The 18,339-nt window shown below is 55.5% G+C and overlaps 1 protein-coding gene across 6 annotated transcripts in view; it reads left to right on the top strand.

The window, feature by feature from the left end:
- Positions 1-18,339, top strand: part of LOC105470457 (myelin transcription factor 1) — a 112,868-nt gene that overhangs the window by 25,764 nt on the left and 68,765 nt on the right. For 2 of the 6 annotated variants that reach the window (XM_011722439.3, XM_011722433.3), the window contains exon 1: positions 11,250-11,591. The exons of 1 other annotated variant lie outside the window; for it this stretch is intronic. The gene's annotated coding sequence lies outside the window, so the exon portion shown is untranslated. Of the gene's footprint in view, positions 1-11,249; positions 11,592-11,845; positions 12,050-18,339 lie in introns of those variants that run through there. 3 more of the 6 variants (XM_011722442.3, XM_011722441.3, XM_011722440.3) reach the window with 2 other exon arrangements.

Raw genomic sequence — 18,339 nt, 5'->3', positions numbered from 1 at the left:
TCCACTGCACACACACTGCATGTGTGTATGTGTGGTGTGTGTGTTTATGTAGTGTGTTTGTGTCTGTGTATATGTGTGTGATGTGTATATGGTGTGTGTGTGTGTGTTTGTGTTGTGTGTATGTGTGTGGTGTGTTTGTGAGGTGTGCGTGTATTTGTATGTCTGTGTGTGTGTGGTGTCTATATGGTGTGTATGTCTGTGTGTGGTGTGTGTGTCTGTGGGTCTGTGGGGTCTGTTTGATGTATGTGGTGTGTGTGTATGTGTGTGTCTATGTGTGTGTGTGGTGTCTATATGGTGTGTATGTCTGTGTGTGTTGTGTGTGTGTCTATGTGTGTGGGGTCTGTTGTGTGTATGTGGTATGTGTGTATATGTGTGTGGTGTGCATATGGTGTGTATGTCTGTGTGTCTGCATGTGTTGTGTGTGTGTGGTGTGTGTGTGTAGGGTCTGTTGTGTGTGGTAGGGGTGGAAGGGCCTCCCGGGGCTCTTGGATTTGGAGGGCCCATGCTGCTCTGGCCTGGGAAGTTGGGGTTATCTGGAGGGGATATTAGGCTGGGGTCACGGGGAAGGTTCTGGGGCTCTAGGCAGAGGTCCTGGGCCTGGCCAGGTGCAGGCACATGGGCTAGTTGGGCAGTCCCAGGCTGACTAGGCCCAAGGCCTTCCAGGCTCCATGGCCCGTGTTCCCTGTTGTCCTGGTGGGTGTGCCCTTTAGGCACCTGCCCAGGGTCCCCTCTGCCATCCTGGCTGCCCCCACACTGTGTGCCCTGGTTCTGCTCCTGGACCCCACACTCTGTGCCCCGGCTCTGCTCCTGGACCCCACACTGTGTGCCCTGGCTCTGCCATCCCAGCTGCCCCCACACTGTGTGCCCCGGCTCTGCTGTCCTGGCTGCCCCCACACTATGTGCCCCGGCTCTGCTCCTGTACCCCACACTGTGTGCCCTGGCTCTGCCGTCCCGGCTGCCCCCACACTGTGTGCCCCGGCTCTGCTCCTGGACCCCACACTGTGTGCCCCGGCTCTGCTTTTGGACCTCCGTATGCCTTCTGCTCGCTCCAGGGCAGAAACCTCCTGTGCTGGCTCTGCCTTCCTTTAAAGCCTAGCAGGGACTCCTCCGGCCCTGGGTCTGTCCCTCCTGAGCTCTCATTTGAGGAAGGCATCAGTGAGGCCCTTCTTTGGCTCAGATCCAGCCTTTGGTGCCAGACAGTCCAGGGCGTCAGTCCCAGCTTTGTCTGGGAGCTGTGGGCCCTTGACCCTTCTGAGCCCACCTACAAGTTGGGAACAACACTGTGGACCCTCAGGGAACTAAAGGATGAAACTGCCCTGTGGCTGGCACCAATGGGAGCATCCTCGTTCCTCCTCCTCAGGGGCTGGACCCATGGCTTGAGTGGCAGTGGGGACATCCAGCCCGGCTTCCTCAGTGGGGTTTGTCCAGCCTGGCTTCCTCAGTGGGGTTTGTCCAGCCTGGCTTCCTCAGTGGGGTTTGTCCAGCCTGGCTTCCTCAGTGGGGTTTGGCCATGGAGGTGCTCAGGGTGTGCTTGTTGGAATGGTAGGGGAGCTGGCTCCAGGGTCTGCCTCCTAGACCCTGTCCAGGGCTCCAGCTGCCCCTTCCCTCTCTGCACTCCCAGCTGGGATGGGAGGGCCTTGGGCACAGGCTCTAGAGCCCCTGTGGTTGGCTCCCACCCCTCCCCCAGAGTGATGTATGTGAGGATGGAGGCTTCTTCACTCAGGAAGTCGTCCTGTCATCCCAGAGTGTGGTGTTGGCCTCAGACTGGCTCTTGATCTCCAACGTGGGGCATGGCTGGAACCATCCAGTGGTCAGTGTGTCTCGGGCTCCAGCTTAGGCATCTTGGGACAGAGACTGGGCGGCGGGTGTTTCTCCGGACATGGCCAGGCCAGCATGGCTGTTGTCCTTGGACATCAGTCAGCAATAGGCCAGTGCCTACCTGTTCCGCCAAGCTCCATTCTTGGGAATGCAGGGCCCAGACATTCAGTCCAGGGTCTTTCCCTCCTGGGGCTCTGCTGGGGGTGCCCCTCCCCATGAGCCCATCTTGACATTTGTGGGCCTTGCTCTCTGTCTGCTAATGAGTGATCTTCACCAGTCCAGCCTGCCATGGCAACCGCCCGCAGTCTCGCTCTCTGTCCAGGCACCCGGTAGCTTTATCTCCGAGGCCATCTGTTCTGGGAGCACAATTCCAAAGCCATTTAAACAGAGCCTGGAGCAGGGCAAGGCGCTGGGCCCTCTGTCCTCACACGTGTGTGTACACACACTCAGGCACACACACGCATGTGCACATGCAGATGTGGTGTGACCCCTGCAAGGTGGAAGGCGATGACAGGGACAGTCAGGGCGTCCCACCAGCTGCTCCCTTTTCCTACTGTCCCCAAGCTGGTTCCTGGGCACCCTGGTGGTCGGCCAGTCTGTGTCTTCCTCTCTTTCTCTATATTCCTCACCTCTCTGTCCATCTGTTTGTCTGAGCCGGCCTGGTTTCTGCCTCACCTCTCTGCCTTTGTCTTACCTCTTTCCCCACATCCTTTGTCTCCTTTCCTGCCTCTGTCTGTGTCCATCTCTGTGTTTAATCCCCTTGATCCTGGTCCCTGGGCCCCCTCCCTGGCCATTGCCTCTGTTTCTTTGGCCTTTGTCTCCACCTCTTATCTCTCCTACTGGCTCAGCTGCTTTTTGCCTTTGGCTGTCATTCTGTGCTGGTAGGACTAGGGCATCAGGGGGTTTCCACCCCTGCCTCACCCTCTTGGATGCTCCTAGAACAGTCAGGCAGGGGCCTGTCACTCACTGTTCTCCTGGTCCACTCTGGGCACACCTATCTCTCCTCCCCACTTTCTTCTACCTCAGGGTGGCCAGGTCATGAGGTGGGCAGGCGGGGGGACGGGGGTACTTTCTCATACTGCTCTTAGCTTCCTGGGCCCATTGACCAGGGTAGTGCCTTCAGCCTGAGCTTCTTACTCTCCAAGTCCTTCACTCTGAGCTCCTCCCTCTGAGCCCAGTCCTGCTGTTCATTGAATGTGCTTCCCTTTCCTGCCATGCGGCCTTCACTCATGCTGTGCCCTCACCTAACACTCCTTCCTGGTCAGGCCTCCCTGTCAGGACCTTGTGTCCCTCTCTCCACAGGACTGGGCAGGTGCAGCATCCTGGGCTCAGCATGGAGCCTCCTGGCTTCCCCCAACTATGCATGATTGAGCTTGCAGCCTTGTTCAGCTGCCCCTGCCCACAGGGGCAGAGAGGCTCAGAGAGCCCTCTGAGCTCTGCAGAACTTTGACACCAGTCTGACTTGCAGGGGGATGGAAAGGAAGCCCCTCGGCAACTGCTTCCAGTTCTTCTTGAGGTTGGCCTAGGTTGCCGCTGCTGCAGGGAGCTGCTTGCCTTCTCCTGCTGGTGCCCCCAACCCTCAGCTGTCTCTCCTCTGTCTTTCCTCTGTCCCAGCATCCTTTGTCTCCTGGGCTGGACTGTTGCTGAGGCGGCTCTGAGATGCACAGACCCCCAGGACCCTTGGGCTGGTCCCCTCAGAGGCTTGAGGGCCTGGTGACCTGGGTCCTCTGAGCAGCTTCTGTCCTCCAGGTCACTCTGCTGTTTCAGCCAGCATCCACACAGCCCATCCACCTAGGATGCCTCCTTCCAAGGTCTTGGCCCTGGGTCAGGGCAGAGCAAGCAGAGGAGCCGTATGGGCAGACCAGAGGGGCTTCAGAGCTGCACATGTATTGGGGGGCCTACTAAAGCAGAAACCAGTACCAGCCCAGACAGCGATGACCAGCAGCCTGTGACCTCTGGAGCCCGGGGTGTGTCCAGCAGGCGGGACCCCTGCTCTGGCTCAGCATCACTCCAGTCCAGGTGGTGCTGAGTGCTGGGAACCCAGCTATGGTGGGTGATGTCTGGTGTTCCCTTGGGTCAGCTGTAGCCTGGCTTCCTGTTGAGGGCAGGGAGGTACAGTGCTGACACGCAGCCCTGAGGGAGGCTGAGGTATTGCCACCTTCGATAGCCAGAGCTGCATCCCACACATGGGACTGGACTCTCCCAGTTGTGGGGTGAGGCTGGGATGCCTGGCCTATGGCAAATGCCCCTCAAACCCTAATGCATCTGGTCAACCTGGTGAGTTCTGACTCAGCCTGGCCAGGTTCCCCTGGCGCTGGCCCCCTGAGTGTGTGTTGAGTTGGGGTGCGGGGGCTGAAGGGCCTTTCTCGAGCAGACCTTCAGAGAGGAGCGCTGGCTCTGTCTGTCCTGATTCTGAACATGTCCAAGTCGTTTCATCACGTAATGGATTACCAGGCTGGTTGGTTCTACCAAAAGACAGCAGCACAAGCTTTTCCTGGATTTCTCACCATTGTTCCTTTAAATAATCAATCTTAATTAACTCCATCCGAAGAACGTATTTTCCCCAAGGGTAGGGAGTCCCAATCAGATGGAGCAAGTTGGGACTGCAAACCGCATTTGATAGCTGTGGTGTTGGGAGGGCCCACATGGCTACTGCGAGGGGTGTCTCCATGATGGGCGGGCGGAGGGATCAGCACCAACCCCTGCCAGCACTTTCTGACATTTCTGTTGCCCTCATTTGATAGATCGGGAAACTGAGTCACAGAGCAGTTTGGCAACCTGCCCCAGGTCACTTCCCCTGTCTAAGCACAGACATCATTGTGGACGAGGAGAAGAGGCAGAACTCAGAGGGGAAACCACTCTTCCACACAGCTACTGCTGCTGCCACCTGTTCCCACCTGCCCCTGTCCCCACCTGTCCCTTTCCCGACCTGTCCCACCTGTCCTTGTCCTCAACCTGTCCCACCTGTCCCTGTCCCCACCTGTCCCTGTCCTCAACCTGTCCCACCTGTCCCTGTCCTCAACCTGTCCCACCTGCCCCTGTCCCCACCTGTCCCTGTCCTCAACCTGCCTCCACCTGCCCCTGTCCCCACCTGTCCCTGTCCTCAACCTGCCCCACCTGTCCCTGTCCCCACCTGCCCCACCTCTCCCTGTCCTCACCTACTCCACCTGCCCCTGCCCCCACCTGCCCCTGTCCCCACCTGCCCCTGTCCCCACCTGTCCCTGTCCCCAACCTGTCCCACCTGTCCCTGTCCCCACCTGTCCGTGTCCTTAACCTGCCCCACCTGCCCCTGTCCCCACTTGTCCCTGTCCTCAACCTGTCCCACCTGGCCCTGTCCCCACCTGTCCGTGTCCTTAACCTGCCCCACCTGCCCCTGTCCCCACCTGTCCCTGTCCTCAACCTGCCCCACCTGCCCCTGTCCCCACCTGTCCGTGTCCTCAACCTGCCCCACCTGGCCCTATCCCGACCTGCCCCACCTCTCCCTGTCCTCATCTGCTCCACCTGCCCCTGCCCCCACCTGCCCCTGTCCCCACCTGTCCGTGTCCCCAACCTGCCCCACCTGTTCCTGTCCCCACCTGTCCCTATCCCCACCTGTCTTTGTCTCCACCTGCCCCTGTCCCCACCTGTCCCTGTCCTCAACCTGCCCCACCTGTCCCTGTCCCCACCTGCCCCACCTCTCCCTGTCCTCACCTGCCCCACCTGTCCCTGTCCCCCACCTGCCCAACCTGTCTATGTCCCCCACCTGCCCCACTGGTCCCTGCCACCACCTGCCCCACCTGATCCCTGTCCCTCTTCTACCTTCCTGCCACCACCTCCCTCCCCTCCCCCCACTTGTTCCACCTACCTCTCTACCGCCATATGCCCCTCCTGGCCCCACCTGTCCCACCTGTCTCCCCTGCCCCCAACCTGCCCCTCTTTTGCCCCCCACATGTCCCCCCTCCCCTGCCTACCTCCACCTGCCCCACCTATCTCCCCACCCCTACCTGCCCCTCCTGGCCTCCCACCTGTTCCGCCTGCACCCACCTGCTCCTTCCTGCTTTCCCTGCACGCTCACCAGCCTCTGAGCACATTCACCCCCTCACTGTTCTCTCCTCTAAACAAGATGACTCACCATTTATTTCCAGCCCAATCGCTGCCCTGAGCCTCAGCCTCCATACTGACACTCTTGTTGACAGTGTCACCTGGTGACGAACAGGCGCTCAGACATCCCAGCAGAGCCAGCAACTCCCACAAATCTGCCCTTCTTCGGCTTCTCCCTCAGGGGGTGCTGCCGCTCACCTCATGGCTCTGGTCAGCCCTGGAGTCTCCTGTGGTGTCTGTCCCAACCTCACCCAGACCCTCAGCAACCCGACTCATTCCTTGAGGGGTGTCCCAACTCAAGTGCAATTCATTCCTTCCCTTGGGACACCCTTTACCATCTATTGCCGCCCAGTAGTGCTCACCACAGGCCTCACCGAAGATGTAAATGTTAAACATTTTGCTCTTGGCCACCCAGCTGGGAGGGGCCGGTCAGGGGTCAGTCCAGATCTGCCTCCTCCAAAGGTTTGAACCCTCCATACTTCAGGTCTCCCCCTCAATGCTGCCCTGGATGGGAGAGACTAGCCTGGACTTGGCCACGTGTTGGGAGAAAGAAGCCAGCATCACCTGGGCCTCCACCTGTCCCCTGCAGGGACAGACACCTGCAGCACCTGAGGATGAGGAGGTGACCCTGAGCTGCCTGGGGTGATGGAAGCTTCCCTCGGCATCAGGGAAAGCTGGCCCAGAGGACAGCCAGGCTCGATGCTGTGGCCAAGTTCATCGTTTCAAAGGGCCCCTGTGGGCCGTTAAAGGTTGTGGACCCAGTTTGAGGGACTAGGAATCATTCCGGAAGAGGCCTCTGCAGTGTGCACCTTCACTCCTATCCACACACCCTGCCCTTCCCTACCCCTGTGTGGCTCTGGCCGCTGGAAGATCCAGGTCCCTCTGGGCAGCGCTCTCTCCCTGCCCTTTCCTTCCTGCTCACCCCAGCCTCTGCCTGCAGGGCCTGGGGTTGTCCAGGGAGTCTTGACTTCTACAGTGCCCCTCCCCCGGCACCTCCCACCATAGCTTCTTCCTGGCACCTGGTGGTGGGGAGTCAACCACGGCAGCTGAGGGCTCTCAGGGGCCTGCCCTCTCAACAGCCAATGATTGGGTTGTGTGGAGCCAGACCTGACCCCACTCACCCATCCTGGCTGGTTCCCCACCAGGTTTCATCCTGGACCTGGTCTGACAGTCCCACCGGAGAGAGGAAGTGGGGGAAGGGATGCATCTTCAGGAAGGGCCCCTCCCCTCCCTCACTGTGAGTCCATTACTGTGTGGGAAGCCCTGTGCCTCCCCTCACTCCCCTTCCCTGGCCCTGCGGGGTGGGGGGAGAGATTGTCTGGGGCCTGAGCCCATTGTGTGGAGAAGAGAGTCTCATTGGCAGGCAGCCGGGGTATCAATTTGTGATTATCTGCTCCCTGGTCTTGATTGGCTGGATGCAGTGGGGTCTCCCCAGGGCCCCGGGACACAAGTTTGTGCAGCAACTTTTTTCAGCATGAAGTGACGTGTGTTCCCAGAGAGAAGGTGCACCTCCTGGCCAGGATGACACTCTGCGGGATCTTCCTGGGTGCGTACCACCCCCAGCCCCTCGCATCCCTCCCTGGTCTGTTCACAAGTTTCTGCGAAGATGCCAAAGGGACTAATTGGCTGTGTGTGTCCCCCCATCAGTGCTCAGTGCTCTTTTCTGGGCAGCCGAGGAGGTGACAGACATGCTCCCTCCTGAACAATGGCCAGGGCCCCTGGGGAAACTGCCACCTCCTCTTCTAGCGGATCCTGTGGCTTGCAGAAGTGCTGACGGCTCAGAGCCCTGTGAATGCTGCCCTGCAGAAGGTTGGAGGTTGGAGAGTGGTGGGCAGGGTGTGTGCAGAGGCCAGTCAGGCCTTCTTTCTGGTGATTTACCTGCCCAGATCTGCCTAGCAGGCCATATAGCTGGTGGGTGTCAGGAGCCCTTGGCCTGGCAGCAAGGCTCTGTGAGAAGGTGGGCAGAGAGAATCTGTGTGTGGCAGATGTCCCCTGGGACTTAACTGTAGCTAAGGGGCTTTGGCTGGGGCTGCCGCTGCTTGTGTCCTCATCACACTCAAAGTTGCTGTGTGTGAGTGCATGTGCGTGAGTGTGCATGTGTGTGTGAGAGTGTCACAAACTGGGTGCCAAACGTTTGTGTGTCTGCGTGAGTGTGAGACAGAAACACAAAGTCAGCCCCGAGTGTGGCGGAGAGTGGATCCCGGTTTTGTTTGCTCCATCTGCCAGGGCCGGCCTGGGGCAGCACCCCCGCCCTCAGCTGTTCTATACAATATTAATGCTCACCATCTCGGCCTCACACAACGGCCCTAATTGTCGTCTGCAGCATTAAGGCAGGCGCCCATCTGCGGGGAAGCTTTCAGAAGGAAACAAGCAAACCCTCACCCCCAGCTGGTCACCGGAGAAGGTGGTGCCAATTACAGATGCAGAAAGTTTAGACCAAAATTACTTGAAAGAGTTTTTATGAAGCAAATGAACGGACACTTGGAACGTCTGTGTGCAGATTTGCACCAGTAATTACACTTTATTTGAGATGATCTTACCAGCTAAGCGATCATTACGCCTGCTCCCCCACTCACACAAAGCACTTTCTCTGAGTGCGGCCGCCGCGCAAGTTTGGTTTTGCAAATCTCCCTTTCCCTCCCCGTGTGGAGTCTGAGGACCCGCCAATCAGACAGGAGTTATTTCCTGGTGGATCTTTCCAAACATATTATGGAAAAGTCACATGTGAGTTTCCCACAGGTTTTTATGAAATAAAACCCGAAGGGACTAACCCCATGCTTAGTTATGGAAGAGAAAATATTTTATGGTTTCAAAAGTCCTGACAAATTTTCACCCTCTCTAAGAAAATAAGTTTAAGACTATACCTTGCTGTTGTCACTCACAAGCAGGGGTCTGCTGGGGTTTGGAATTCTCTGTCTCAGCCCGGAGCCCCGAGTTTGGCGATGGCTGAAAACCGGCGCGAGCTGGGAAGCGTCCCTGTGCGGAGAACAAAGACGGAGGCGCTCTGGGGGGAGAGCGCTGTCCGAAGTGCTGATCAGACTTCGATCCACCCGCCGCTCAGGCTCCCTCCCGGGGGCTGGAGGGCGGCGGCCCCTTTGCGGCCCTGCTCTTTCCCCTGGACTCCTTTGTTCTCTTGCCGTGTCAGGTAAAGAGTGCGAACCTTCACTCATCACAGCTCCTCTTCTGAACTGCTCATGCCACTTTGACCTCCCGGCGGGAGCTCCCAGGGCCCTCCAGGTCCTGCCAGCAGGCACCAGTCGTCAGTTTCCAGGTCCTGCCAGCAGGCACCAGCTGTAAGTTTCCAGGCACATTCTGAGCAGCCCACAGAGGGTCTGGGGGCCCATTCGCGACCACCAGAGCGCCGCACCTCAGGAGGCCTGTGATTGTGCAAAAGGGGAAGTGAGAAATGCCGAAAGACTTAGGTTTTCACAAATATAATTTCTATTACCTGAAAAAACTCTTGGGCCTCACGAAGCCCGTGGTGTACGGGTTGATTTCTCCCCGCTGCCACCTCTGCTTCATTGTGGCTTCTTAGGTGTGACTGCTGCATATCTGAATTAAGTCGCTTTCATGAAACCTTGGGTGTTGCTGGGAAATAAGGCTGATTCAGCAACGGCCCTCCCTTTGATTCTATCTTCATCATGGAACAATGGCCCGCAAGCCTGCCCGGAGCCTGCAGCCTGCCGATAAGAGTTTAATAGAATTTCTGAATGCCGAAGGTTTGGGATGGGAGACGTCCTGGCACTCACAGCATGTCCAGAGGAGATAGAAACGGCTTTCAGGAGTGCTCACAGCCGAGTGTGTCCTTTTGTACTGATGGATAGAAGTTTATGACAGAATTTAAAAATGGTAGGCAGTCATTGTGGAAACCTCAAACTGTTCTCATTTGACTAATTAATATTTCATCCTCAGTTTGACCAGTGCAGGCTTGCATTTATTTCCTTGTGCTCAATCTAAACAATTGCTCTGTGTGCATTTTGTGTTTTATTTGTTGAGGATAGTGTGTGTGCACAAGAACCTAAGATCCTTGCCTGTGGGGTGAAGCTTATTGGCTTGTATGTAATGTGTAAAGCACAAATTGTATGTTAAAAATAAGCCACTAAGATTTTCAAAACATGGTCTCTTAGAGAAAGCTAAATGTTTCAGTTCTGCCTCATTCACACTTTTGGTGGCCCGAGCCCTTTGGTGCTAATTAATTGGGGTATTGTGTTCTTGCATAATTTACCAAGAAATGATGTTTACTGTCTGTTGAAATCTCTGCACTGAACTTCTGAGACGTGAATTTTCTTGTTCTCCAGCTGGCCTTGGATGGCAGCATCTTTGCAGGTGTCTCACATTGAGTTTTCACCCTTGTGTTTCACAGTTTTGTTTCTAACATTCTGATTATGATAATGGACAATTGTTTGCCTGATTTATCAGTACAAGAAGGAGATTTGGGCCGCAAACAAGAATACTCTGGCCCTTGAGTACTCTTACTTAAGAAATTCCTACATTTATCCCTGAATGTGGGGAAAAAAAAATCACAAACTGGCAGATGAGAAGGCAGACAGTCAGGCTGCATGGAAAGTGGGTGGGCACTTCCATTGTGTGTGTTGTGGATTTTTCTCGTCCTGATTTTCATTGGATAGCTCCTTTCAGGCCATTTGTAAAAGAATCAGAAAAAGAGCAGAAAACTTGGGCTTCGCTCTGGTTGGAATAAACTCAGTCTTTTTAGGGGGTGGGATACCCAGGCCTCAGGGGTCCCTGAGTTCTCTTTGGGAAGGTTTTTATTATTGTAAAAATTAAAGTGAAAGGGAAAGTGTGACCACAGAAAAATGTCTTTTCCTGATCTATTCTTTGTGTGCATGACTTTGTTTTTTGGTCTGTGGCTATAGTTACCTTTTATGCCGTTAAAAAATACGTATCCATTTAAGTCACGGGTACTTGAATATGCAGATGAGCCAGTATGTAATATTCCCGGTTCATCTGAGTAATAAATTCTGCAGCCCGTTCTTTATGACGGTAGGTCATATTCCTAACCACCAATAAATATTGTCAAGTACTTTCGCTGTAGCCATGCTAACCCCGGGCATCTGTCATTCCGGTTGCTGCTATTAGGAATTATTGGACTGAACCACTGGCAGAGAAAGCAGAGGGGTGTGAATGTGGTGGTTGTAATGCTCTCTGCCCTTTTGTGTGTTTTGCTTTTTCAAAAAATTCAATCATGCTGCACATTGATTATGAATCAGGGTGGACAAATGTAGGCACCTTCTGTTGGCCGAGGCTCAGAGCAGGGGACAGGGCTCCACTGGCCTGGGACACCTCTCACCCCCAGTTCAGCAGATCCATCTTTCTGATGCTATACTGTAAATTTATTTCACCTCAGAGAGTAAACAGATATATTGGAGCCCCAAGGGTTCATGGGTAGCGTATTTACAAAGGAGCCTCCTCCGCCAGCCCGTGCCACTGCTGCTAATGAGAGCAGTCATTAAGTAAATGAGACGTCGCCTTTAGCTGGCTTAGGAGTTCGCACACTAAGGGGAGAAGATATTTAATTGAAACCCGCACGCAGGCTTCCCCACATGTGACCGCTGTACGGGAGGCAGCTGCCTTCCCTCTCCTCCCCCAGTCCACCCTGCACCCCCCATGTAAATTTCATGATTGCTTTCCGTGATGTCATTTTGAAAGAGGACAGACAATAGCTGTGGGGAAAGGTAAGTCAATGTTACGTTCTTTCTGACAAAGGCAGATGCCCAATGCTTGGCTTTTCCTCTTGGACAGAGACAGGGAGAGGGTGCGCAGACAGAGTTAATTTCTAAGATGAAGGTTCTCTTTGCAGGAAAAGCAGGTCTGAGGATGGCTTTTTGAAACTGCTCTGGAGGACGGGGGCTTTCTTCTCCTCCCTGGCCTGCCGTGTGCTGTTTTTCTCCTGCCTCTCTGTTGTTCATGCTCCTCTGAGATTCCAGGGGACATGTTGTGCGTCTGACAGAGGAGACATTAGGGGAGGGGGAGTGCATATCAAAACAAGAAACTTTATGCGCATTTCTGGAAGAGGAACAACGGATATGTCTGTGGCCGTGGGACCCAGCGGCTCCGTACCTGGGGAGGGCACTGACCCCTCTGAAGCGGGGTCTCAGAGTCTGGGGTGTGTCACGTGTGACCCCTACCCAAGGTACTGAGTAGAGGGGCTCACGTGAACGTTTTGTCTGCATGTCACGCATTTCTCAACTTAAGGATCAATATCTAGGGTGCATGCATTTGTGGGACAGACGTGCAGAAGTAAATATCGGCCGCTTCTCAGCCCCTTTTCTCGCTGCGTGTCCGTGAGGCTGTGGAGTGTGGTTGGCTATGGTGGTAGTGTAACTGGATTTTTGTATTTAAAACTAAAAATCAGGGTTAGCTAAGAAGTTGGTTTAGGCGTTGAGCACCTTAATGCCATTGTCTGTAGTTTTGGGGCCGTGGACTTTGGTTCTGTCCATCGAATTCACAAACCAGGAAAATAAACAAATGCTGGTGGCTTTGTGCTGGAGCGGTGGGCTCTCACTGCTCCTCTGAGTCACCAGGGGCTTTGCTTGTCTCAGCATCACCTTTGAATCAGTGGACATCATTGGCTGGTAAAGTTGGGTGTTTAATTTTGGAAACAAAACATCTGCGGTGGTGCGGGGGGTTCTGTGGCTGCAGGCGGGTTGGGTCCTGTCACGATAACGATGGTAATGACAGCGGTGATTATAATTATCCTTTTGGGAGAGGGAGGTGGAGAATTTTGCCCTTGTAGTTTTTTTTTTTTTTTTTTTTTAAATCACAGAAACCCGAGGACACCTCCAATGCCAGTGGCTGAGTGCACAAAAGGTGGGAGGGATGTTGGGGCAGGCCTGGGGGGGCCCGCTTGGTGCTGAGGGGTGTGCACTGGCTCTGTCTCCTCCGAGGTGCTGGCAGAGCCTGCCTTGGCCTCACTGTGGCCTGGGGAGTGGGGGTGCTGTGTCCTCACCCAGGGCTGACTGAGGGAGGCTCCCCTCGGCCCCCAGGCTCCCTGCCACCCAGGGCTCCCCTCCCATTGGTCCTTGGCTGTGATTATCGCCTCCTTCCATATGGCCCTGTTAATTAACAGTAAACAAAAGAGTACGAGAGCAGGGATTGGAGTCCTGTGGTACCAGCCTGGGTGCTGCTACCAGTGGGGGCAGGACCCTGCCCTGTCTCCCTGGGTAGCTGTTCCTTGTGCAGAGGAGGCTGGGTCAGGGCTTAGAGGGCAGTTTGTTTTCAAAGAGAAGGAGGCAGATTTCTGGATTCTTCTGTCCTGTAGAGACTGAGACTCCTACAGGGGCCCCTGGCCCCCTGGGCACCTGGATGGTGACGAACTTCACAGGCGTGTTTTCTGATCCAGCAGCCTGTGCAGGAGCCACGGAGAGTTGGACAAAGAGACTTTTCCACTCTGGAGCCGCCCGAGGGCCTGGGAGCTTACCCAAGGCAGGGGGGCTGCTTCTGTCCACAGTGCCACTCGGGGGCTGGTGTGACCCTCAGTCGTTGCCCGCAGCTCTGGAGGTGGCCTCAGTTGTTCGGAGCCAAAGCTCTGGCCCCCCATTGGTAGATTCTGGCAAAGGCAGTGATCACCCACTGCCTTGAATGCCCCAGGTGTGTGAGCGCGAAAAACTCTCTGAGATGACCCCGTCTAGCCGTGCGGGATGCAAAGTTGCTCTGGTCTGGGGGTTGCAGCAGCCTCTGCTTGGAAGCTCTGTTAGTGCCCAGAGATGTCAGGGAGAGGCTGGTAGAGGGTATGCGGCCATGGGGTGCACGCTGGGCAGCTCTGGCAGCTGACCAACGGCAGTGCTGGCTCCACAGACAGCCTGGATGGTGGCTGGCGCTTGGCCTGTCCCCTGGCTGTGGATGTGGTGGGTGCTCTCCCTGGTGCTGCCCAGAGACTCACTCCCTTCCTCTCTGGCCTGGGGTCACTGAATGTGCAGACAATGACACTCCTGGTGGTGTGGGGGGCAGAGGAGACCCACACCCCACACCACTCTGCACTGGGGAGACGGGGTCAGAGGCCTGACTGACCGCCTTCCGGGTGCTGCTCAGTCTGGTGATGGCTGCGCCGCTCGGAAGGCCGGTTTGCACAACCCAGTGCCGTGTAGAGAGAGCAGGAGAGGTTCCTGAAAACTCACAAAGTGCCAGAGAGAAACCTGGGGCCTCCAGCAGCTGCTCGGTGGCTCTGGGCAGGCTGGTGGGGGCTGAGCTCTTCCTGGATGGACTCCGTGCAAAAGGCACGTCTACTTTGGAAAAGACTGAGGAGGGCTTGGGGCCACCCAGTCCCTCTGTGGGGGCTCAGGGTGGGGACGAGACCAGGAACAACCAGAACACTGGCCAGCACCAGGCCTGGAGTGGATGAGGAGGTAGAGAACTGACCCAGCTGGAGCAGGGGTCGGGGGTTAGCTGTGGGGTGTGGGGGCTGCTGGCCGTCACCTGGTACTGTGGGCAGGCAGGCACTGGATGGTCAGCCAGACTTTCATTTTACTCAGGCATCTTGGAGAGTAGATGCTCTGCCTGTCCCAGTGCTGGAAGACACATCTCAGAGCCCCTCTTTTGTTGCCTGTTCTCTTGCAGAGGCCGGCGGGAGAGTGGAGCAGGGTGCGGCGGGGGACCGGGGGGGGGTCTTCTCTTTCTTCCTCTCTCCCATCCTCCTCATCTTAGATCCTCCCCCTCTGCATTTTCCTTGTGAACTCACTCATGAATAAACCAGAAGTTAGTTGTCTACGATGTAATTTTAACAGGAATTCTGTGGTGTGAGTTTACAGGAAAATGGTCTTTGGGAACCAGCATTATTAGATTAGTCAGACGGAGAAACGCTGTGTTTCCCAGAAGAGAAGAGAGCAGTGGCTGCTGTGCTGCTCCCCTGTGGGCTTTCTGCTCCTTGGAGACCACGGCACCCACCCCCGCTTCAGGACAACCCCGCTGGGGGCAGCCCACTGTCCCACCCAGAGTGTTTGCTGGGGCCTTGGGGGGAATGTGCTTCCATGGCCTCTTGAGGTTCCCAGCATTTTTCTGTCTTTCAGACAAAATTTCCCCAAACGTCACTTTAAAAAACTCAAAACAAAAATAAGCCAGAGGAATTTCACCTGAATTAAAATGTTTTTGATCTCAGGCTTCCATGGAGCCTGCTTCAGAGAGAAGAGATTAATGGATACTTGCAAGTGGAAAGCAGAGTTTGAAAATGTCTTCCTGTTTATCTTCAGTGTTGGTGGAACCAACCCGATACAAGCGTGATCTTTTCTCCCCACGGTTAATGCCATTAGGAGCTTTCCTTGTGGGAAGATTGGTTTCACCCATCACTTCATCCTTTTTTTAAAATTTTATTTTATAATTTGTACTTAAAAATTGCAATGTTATTTTAATCGGGAATGAAAGCAACTCAGGATGCTTTAATCTGCCCTGGCTGAGTACATCTGCCTTGGCGAGGATTGGAGTCCAGGCCTTGCAGAGGAGAGAGGATGTCCACACAGCTGTGGGTGTCTGTGGCCCTCCTGCCATCCCTCGTCCTGCAGCACCGGGAGCCTCCACTCAGCAGCCCCAGCCTTCAAGAGGGTGACTTTGTGCTCAGGCAACTGAGTGTGTGGTTTGTCGTGGAGTTGCTCGGAGTTGACTGGATACGTTCGCTGTGCGTTGGGGTTTGTTTGGGACCGTGGCCTGGGAGTATGGCCCGTGCCAGGTGGGTGCAGGTTGGATGGTCCTCAGGAAGTAGGCTGCAGCGCTCGGCATGAGTCAGGGTGGCCAGCAAGGTGGGGGTGAGCACTTGGGACCTAGATGCTGGGGAGGAAAAGTGGAGGCACCATATGGCCTGAGCTGCTGACAGATGAGCTTGCTGGCCCCACCTCTCTCTCACGCCTGGCTTCACACCTCCATCGTGTTCCACAGTGGTCTGAGGGCTGGGGCAGAAGCCATCTGGGTCCTCTTCTTTTTTTCCCATTTTGCTGCCTGCGATCCACACATCAGAGGAGGGGTGTGAGAAGAGGGGGCCCTGGGTCAGGGCGGTTAGAGCCTCTCACCTTGTCCTGGGGGACGCCCCACATCTCCCCAGCCCAGGGACCCTCAGAGCTGCCAGTGGCTGACCTGCCCTGCCTGAGCGGGAGCTTGGAGGCTCCATGTGCCCCAGGGCCTGCTTTAGAAGGCCCTAGAAGGTCCCTGAGACTCTCGGACCACAAACTGACAGCAGCAGGTGCCTGGGGTGGCCTCCCAGTGAGCCAGACCCACAAACCCACGGTGAGCCGGTCCCCAGACGCATCCCAATCCCTGTGTGCACCTTGCTGAGCTTGTCAAAGCTAGACTTGGGTCTTCACACCTACAGAGTTTTTTGAATTCTGAAAATCAAATGGCTTTAGCAGTCATGCTCTGTCGGCAGCCCAAGTGGCTCCTAACTGAAGGTGCTGCCCATTCTTCACAAGACTTAGAGCTGGGGGACAAGCTCCCTCTCGGCTCTGACTTTCCCAGGGTATTTACCGTCCCGGGGATCCCAGGGATGGTTCAAAGCGGCCTGCCCGGTTACTGCTGACCGAACACTTGCTCGCCAGGCTCTGAGCTTCCCAGTGCCCCAAGCTGCCCGCAGACCACAGTATGACCCTTACTGCCCTCGTGTCTCTTCCTCACTGCCTGGGAGACATGTGGAGCCTGTCCCCAGCCTGCCCTCCAACCTTATTCTCCGTCCCAAACTGGGTTGTTACCCAAGATTCCCTAACGTGCCTCCCTATGTCCCTTCATCTCCTGCAGTTGAATTTTTGCTTCTCTTTCAAGGCTCAGTACAGATGCCACCCCTGGGCTTTCCTTTACTTACCTTTACTCTCATGTGTCTCACATTTGAAATCCCGCTCTCCGGATGTAATGTCTCTGCTGTGACATTGCATCAGGCTGATGGGTGTCCCTGCTTGCCTCCCGGGAGAGTCTGCAGGCAACCACCTCTGGGGGTGCCGGGCCTGAGGAAAGCACCCCAAGTCTGGGGCAGCTGGACCCAACGAGGCCACCCCAAGTCTGGGGCAGCTGGACCCAATGAGGCCACCCCAAGTCTAGGACCTGCTGGGCCCAAGGGGGGGCACCCCAAGTCTAGGACCCGCTGGGCCTCAGGGGGACACCCCAATTTTGCCTAGGGGCCCCCTTGTCCACACGGCACATGGAGTTTTCAAAGCTGGTCTGGACCAGGGGAGGATCCACATTTTAGCTTTGAGGTTGGAAGGAGACTTGTGTTGGGAAGAAAAGCTGCTTAAATGCTCAGTCGAGTGGTTCTGAATTTTTCCTCCTCTCTGTTCCTTCTTGAGGTTGAGCCCTGCCTTCTGGTTATTTGAGATCATGTCTGCCCAGATAAAATGTTAGACTATGAATGCACATTAAAGAGATACCTCTTACAGTCATTTTTTTTTTCTTCAGTGGTCTGATTTTGTTCTGGCTGGCTTATTTAGAGTTTTGTGCTTCCTCATTTTATTTCCACGAAGGCCATGCCCAACCCTTGCCTTGGTGAGCCATGACCCAGCCATGTCACCAACGCATCAAAGTGGTTGGCTGTGAGGTGTTTGTTCCCTCCCCATGACACACATAGACAAATTGGCCCAATTTTTTTTTTTTTTTTTTTTTGAGATGGCGTCTTGCTCTGTCGCCCAGGCTGGAGTGCAGTGGCGCCATCTCGGCTGCAACCTCTGCCTCCAGGTTCAAGGCAATTCTGTCTACCTCAGCCTCCCGAGTAGCTGGGACTGCAGGTGTGTGCCACCACACCTGGCTAATTTTTGTATTTTTTTTTTTTTTTTAGTAGAGATGGGGTTTTGCCATGTTGACCGGGCTGGTCTCGAACTCCTCACCTCAGGTGATCTGCCCGCCTCAGCCTCCCAAAGTGCTGGTGTCACAGGCGTGAGCCACGGTGCCCGGCTAAATTTGCCCAATTTTTACAAGTTATGAGGTGCTGTGAGCTTGCTGCCTTCCCTTATCTAGCGGTAAGTCCTGTAAGTAGGGAGTCGACTTCCCAGGTGCATCAGCCAGACAGTAAAGACAAAGTGGCTCTGTTGCCGAGTGGCATTCAGGGAAGCCGTCCCTAGGAGGCTGCCTGGAGCCCATCCCGGGGATCAGCTTCAGGACTCTGGGCCCTACACCCCTTCCCTGTGGTTCCCTGTGGAGCGTCATCCACCTGGCGACCTGGGCTTGTCTGGCTGCAAATCGCAGATGCAGCTTCTAAGTCAGAACCTGCTACTGGATGTGGAGCTGCCTTCATCCCCAGGGTCTGAGCCTTTGTGCTTGGCTGACTCCCTACGCCTCTGGCATCTGGAGGAACCCAAACCCACTTTGATCTAAGAGTTAGAGTCCAATTCCTCTTCCTGGAGAGCCCTCTGATGGCCTTGGGACCTCCTGGACCTGGTGAGTTCTCCCCTGCCAGCCCCTCCTGCTGGCCACCCACTTCCTGCCCAGTCACTCAGAGCCCAGGCAGCCTCTGGTGTCTGT

The sequence above is a fragment of the Macaca nemestrina genome, chromosome 15, assembly GCF_043159975.1.
Source record: "Macaca nemestrina isolate mMacNem1 chromosome 15, mMacNem.hap1, whole genome shotgun sequence".
Classification (NCBI taxonomy): domain Eukaryota; kingdom Metazoa; phylum Chordata; class Mammalia; order Primates; family Cercopithecidae; genus Macaca; species Macaca nemestrina.
This window is presented reverse-complemented; position numbering and strand designations above follow the sequence as displayed.